Consider the following 6,125-nt stretch of genomic DNA (forward strand, 5'->3'; position numbering starts at 1 on the left):
TTGGTAACCGAGCAACAGTAGGGTGGTCCGGGGGCATGCCCCCACGGAAGAACATTTTGAAAATTGACCCTTTAAATCAGGGGTCCCCAAACTTTTTGACTCGGGGGCCGCATTGGGTTAAAAAAATTTGGCCGGGGGCCAGGCTGTGTATGTATATATATATATATATATATATATATATATATATATATATATATATATATATATATATATATATATATATATATAAATATATATATATATGTATGTATGTATATATACATTGTCTTTAAAATCCGTTTTGTCATTTAACATCAATTAACATTGATGTTCATCAACATTTAACATTGTCACGTTATCGATGGAAAAATTAATTTTTAGACAATATGATTTGCCTGAGCGACTAGGAGACACCAAGAGTAACAAGTGGTAGAAAATGGATTAGAAAGGAAAGATTAAAAAAATGAATAAATAAAAAAAATTGTGGGCCGGATTTTTGGATGCTGGGGGGGCCGGATCCGGCCCGCGGGCCGTAGTTTGGGGACCCCTGCTTTAAATAGTGACTACTGTTGAGATTTTTTGGGGGGGGGAAATGTTGAGATTGATACTTACACAATGAGTGTTATTCTTACAAGAGTAGCGTTTTGCCTAAGAGTGTGCATGGACAACAGGTCAGAGGGGAGCTATCTAGCTAGCTTCTAGCAACTTTTAATGCAAGCTAGTGAAGCAGCTTTAATGTGGCTGCTTATAAACTGAAGAATAAAATATTAAACTACCACGCAAATAAAACGCTAATTATAAACTGCACAGCTATAACAATGTTTCGTTGAAGTTAATGAGCTGTTGGAGGTAAGAGCAAATTCGAAATGGCGGTCGGCGGGAAAAGTAGCAAACTAAATATAACGTTGAGCCATGCTTTTGAAAATGTATACATTTCAATCCTGGCAAATACTGACTTTTAACATTATAAATTGTTACTTACATGAGTGATGAGTCCGGTAAAGTGTTTTCCTTGGGCTCCGTGAAGAGACATGTCTGGGCTTGTTCTTCCACAGCTGCATGCAGGTGGGCGGGGCCTGACCTTTTAGGTCTGATATAAACCTTTCAACTGAGTTTTGCTAAATCAATTTATGTTGGAAGTCCAATAAAATTAATTTTATCACATAAAAAATTAAGTTATGAAAATATTCACCCTTTTTACTTATAGATAACTCAAAAACTATAAAAATAAATTGATTTATTGGAATAAATATACTTTTAAAAATAAAGTCAAATGGACAATACCACTGAAAGAGTTTTTACAGTGTAGGTCCAATGACAAAACAGGGCGTAGCTGCCGCTGATTGGACCGACACGCAAATACCACATTTTCAACACTCCCAGTTGTCGGTTAAAAACATAGCTATGGGCTGCACTTTGGACACACCTGCTGTAGGAGCTAGCAGCTACACAACAGCTAAGCTAAAACTGCACATTTAAGCATACCAAATAATTATAGTTGCTTAATACGTACACAAAGTCTCCAAAACAGAAGTCGGATAGAAAGTATCCAGTAACAAAGGTGTCCGCATCGTTCAACTTTCTGCGCCATGAGCTTGACTTAATGAATTATTGTGGCCACTAGGTGTTGTGAAAGATCAAATTGAAAAATTGCAAAAGCATCCGTCATAAGGTTAGTGTTTTTATTATATTTGTGTCAATATGTATAAGCATCCTCAGCCTTCCCGGTAAGGTCTATTCAGGTGTACTGGAGAGGAGTTTACGCCGGATAGTCGAACCTCGGATTCAGGAGGAACAGTGTGGTTTTCATCCTGGTCGTGGAACTGTGGACCAGCTCTATACTCTCGGCAGGGTCCTTGATGGTGCATGGGAGTTTGCCCAACCAGTCTACATATGCTTTGTGGACTTGGAGAAGGCATTCGACCGTGTCCCTTGAAAAGTCCTGTGGGGAGTGCTCAGAGAGTATGGGGTATCGGACTGTCTGATTGTGGCGGTCCGCTCCCTGTATGATCAGTGTCAGAGCTTGGTCCGCATTGCCGACAGTAAGTCGGACACGTTTCCAGTCAGGGTTGGACTCCGCCAAGGCACCGATTCTGTTCATAGCTTTTATGGCATGCGACTGTGAATTGTTTTTGTTTGCGGATGACTCTGCCCTGCTGGTATCCGACAAGGACAAGTCACAGGTGGAGAAAATCCTCAGTGCTGAGCTCTGTAGAACTTGCACCTGGCTCGCTGACAACAAGCTATCCATACACTTGGGTAAAACAGAATCCATCCTATTTGGGTCCCATATCAACCTTAAGAAAGTCAATGACTTCACTATAAAAGTGGGTGACATTGTTATCACCAGGAAAGATGAGGTCACCTACCTAGGTTCCATTCTAGAGGCTAACCTTTCCTGTGATAAAATGGCAACCAAGGTAATCAAAAAGGTTAACCAACGAACGAGATTTCTCTACAGAATTTCCTCTCTAGTCAACAAAAGCACCATAAAGATTCTGGCGGGAACTCTCGTTCAACCCTTTTTCGATTACGCATGCACCTCCTGGTACCCCAGCACCTCCAAAACCTTCAAATCTAAACTCCAAACATCCCAGAACAAGCTAGTCAGATTACTTCTAGACCTCCACCCCAGATCACACCTCACTCCTACCCACTTCTCCAAAGTGGGCTGGCTCAGGGTGGAGGACAGAGTAAAACAACTTGCACTGAGCCTAGTCTATAAAATCCGCTACACCTCCCTGATACCGAAGTACATGTCAAACTACTTCCTTAATGTAAATGACCGCCATAACCACAACACCAGGGGGTGCTCCACTAACCACGTTAAACCCAGATTCCGAACTAACAAAGGTCTTAACTCATTCTCTTTCTATGCCACATCAATGTGGAATGCGCTCCCAACAGGTATAAAAGAAAGGGCATCTCTATCCTCCTCCAAAACCGCAATAAAAGTTCACCTCCAGGCAGCTACAACCCTAAACTAACACCCTCCCCGGATTGCTAATAATCAAATGTAAACAATCAAATGCAGATACTTTTTCTTATGCCCTCTGATCTCTCTCTCTCTCTCTCTCTCTCTCTCTCTCTCTCTCTCTCTCTTTCTCTCTCTCTCTCTCTCTCTCTCTCTCTCCACTACTTGCTGTCCATATCCTACCCCCACCCCTCCACACCCGATTGTAAATAATGTAAATAATTCAATGTGATTATCTTGTGTGATGACTGTATTATGATGATAGTATATATGATAGTATATATCTGTATCATGAATCAATTTAAGTGGACCCCGACTTAAACAAGTTGAAAAACTTATTGGGGTGTTACCATTTAGTGGTCAATTGTACGGAATATGTACTTCACTGTGCAACCTACTAATAAAAGTCTCAATCAATCAATCAATCAATCAATCAAAATGGACAGAATTACTGTGCACAGTCAAGGCGTTGAGGGGATCTGGTTTGGTGGCTGCAGGATTAGGTCTCTGCTTTTTGCAGATGATGTGGTACTGATGGCTTCATCTGGCCAGGATCTTCAGGGGGGATGAGAATCAGCACCTCCAAGTCCGAGTCCAAGGTTCTCGCCCGGAAAAGGGTGGAGTGCCATCTCCGGGTTGGGGAGGAGACCCTGCCCCAAGTGGAGGAGTTCAAGTACCTCGGAGTCTTGTTCACAAGTGAGGGAAGAGTGGATGGTGAGGTCGACAGGCGGATCGGTGCGGCGTCTTCAGTAATGTGGACGCTGTACCGATCCGTTGTGGTGAAGAAGGAGCTGAGCCGGAAGGCAAAGCTCTCAATTTACCGGTCGATCTACGTTCCCATCCTCACCTATGGTCATGAGCTTTGGGTTATGACCGAAAGGACAAGATCACGGGTACAAGCGGCCGAAATGAGTTCCCTCCGCCGGGTGGCGGGGCTCTCCCTTAGAGATAGGGTGAGAAGCTCTGTCACCCGGGAGGAGCTCAAAGTAAAGCCGCTGCTCCTCCACATGGAGAGGAGCCAGATGAGGTGGTTCGGGCATTTGGTCAGGATGCCACCCAAACGCCTCCCTAGGGAGGTGTTATGGGCACGTCCGACCGGTAGGAGGCCACGGGGAAGACCCAGGACACGTTGGGAAGACTATGTCTCCCGGCTGGCCTGGGAACGCCTCGGGATCCCCCGGGAAGAGCTGGACGAAGCGGCTGGGGAGAGGAAAGTCTGGGCTTCCCTGCTTAGGCTGCTGCCCCCACGACCCGAACTCGGATAAGCAGAAGAAGATGGATGGATGGATGTGTAACACAACTTGATGTTTCTTGAATGTTGATGTTGTCGCTCCTTCTCCTCTTTTGTTGGACAAAGTTCCTCCTCGTTCCTCCTCGTTTTTTTTCTTTCTAACATCACAAATATTTCTTCAACGGCAGCAGTTAGTCGCTGATTCACCAACGCTCACATCATTTGTAATGTAGACATGTTCACACAATAATAACACTTTACACTTACATTGGATCTCTTTCCTAATGTACAAACCCCGTTTCCATATGAGTTGGGAAATTGTGTTAGATGTAAATATAAACGGAATACAATGATTTGCAAATCATTTTCAAGCCATATTCAGTTGAATATGCTACAAAGACAACATATTTCATGTTCAAACTGATAAACATTTTTTGTTTTGCAAATAATCATTAACTTTAGAATTTGATGCCAGCAACACGTGACAAAGAAGTTGGGAAAGGTGGCAATAAATACTGATAAAGTTGAGGAATGCTCATCAAACACTTATTTGGAACATCCCACAGGTGAACAGGCAAATTGGGAACAGGTGGGTGCCATGATTGGGTATAAAAGTAGATTCCATGAAATGCTCAGTCATTCACAAACAAGGATGGGGCGAGGGTCACCACTTTGTCAACAAATGCGTGAGCAAATTGTTGAACAGTTTAAGAAAAACCTTTCTCAAGCAGCTATTGCAAGGAATTTAGGGATTTCGCCATTTACGGTCCATAACATCATCAAAGGATTCAGAGAATCTGGAGAAATCACTGCACGTAAGCAGCTAAGCTTGTGACCTTCCATCCCTCAGGCTGTACTGCATCAACAAGCCTCATCAGTGTGTAAAGGATATCACCACATGGGCTCAGGAACACTTCAGAAACCCACTGTCAGTAACTACAGTTGGTCGCTACATCTGTAAGTGCAAGTTAAAACTCTCCTATGCAAGACGAAAACTGTTTATCAACAACACCCAGAAACGCCGTCGGTTTCGCTGGGCCTGAGCTCATCTAAGATGGACTGATACAAAGTGGAAAAGTGTTCTGTGGTCTGACGAGTCCACATTTCAAATTGTTTTTGGAAACTGTGGACGTCGTGTCCTCCGGACCAAAGAGGAAAAAAACATCCGGATTGTTCTAGGCGCAAAGTGTAAAAGCCAGCATGTGTGATGGTATGGGGGTGTATTAGTGCCCAAGACATGGGTAACTTACACATCTGTGAAGGCACCATTAATGCTGAAAGGTACATACAGGTTTTGGAGCAACATATGTTGCCATCCAAGCAACGTTACCATGGACGCCCCTGCTTATTTCAGCAAGACAATGCCAAGCCACGTGTTACATCAATGTGGCTTCATAGTAAAAGAGTGCGGGTACTAGACTGGCCTGCCTGTAGTCCAGACCTGTCTCCCATTGAAAATGTGTGGTGCATTATGAAGCCTAAAATAGCACAACGGAGAACCCGGACTGTTGAACAACTTAAGCTGTACATCAAGCAAGAATGGGAAAGAATTCCACTTCAAAAATGTGTCTCCTCAGTTCCCAAACCTTTACTGAGTGTTGTTAAAAGGAAAGGCCATGTAACACAGTGGTGAACATGCCCTTTCCCAACTACTTTGGCACGTGTTGCAGCCATGAAATTCTAAGTTAATTATTATTTGCAAAACAAAAATTAAATTTATGAGTTTGAACATCAAATATCTTGTCTTTGTAGTGCATTCAATTGAATATGGCTTGAAAAGGATTTGCAAATCATTGTATTCCGTTTATATTTACATCTAACACCATTTCCCAACTCATATGGAAACGGGGTTTGGAGACATGTTGACACAATAATAACACTTTACACTTACATTGGATCTCTGCTTTGATGTGTCGATCACTTCCGCCTCTCTTTGTTAGC

General features: G+C 43.0%; 1 protein-coding gene across 1 annotated transcript in view; it reads right to left on the minus strand.

The window, feature by feature from the left end:
- LOC133636330 (zinc finger protein 25-like) overlaps nucleotides 1–6,125 on the minus strand; it is a 1,044,419-nt gene that overhangs the window by 551,483 nt on the left and 486,811 nt on the right. The window lies entirely within an intron of this gene.

Source organism: Entelurus aequoreus, linkage group LG20, assembly GCF_033978785.1.
Source record: "Entelurus aequoreus isolate RoL-2023_Sb linkage group LG20, RoL_Eaeq_v1.1, whole genome shotgun sequence".
Classification (NCBI taxonomy): Eukaryota; Metazoa; Chordata; class Actinopteri; order Syngnathiformes; family Syngnathidae; genus Entelurus; species Entelurus aequoreus.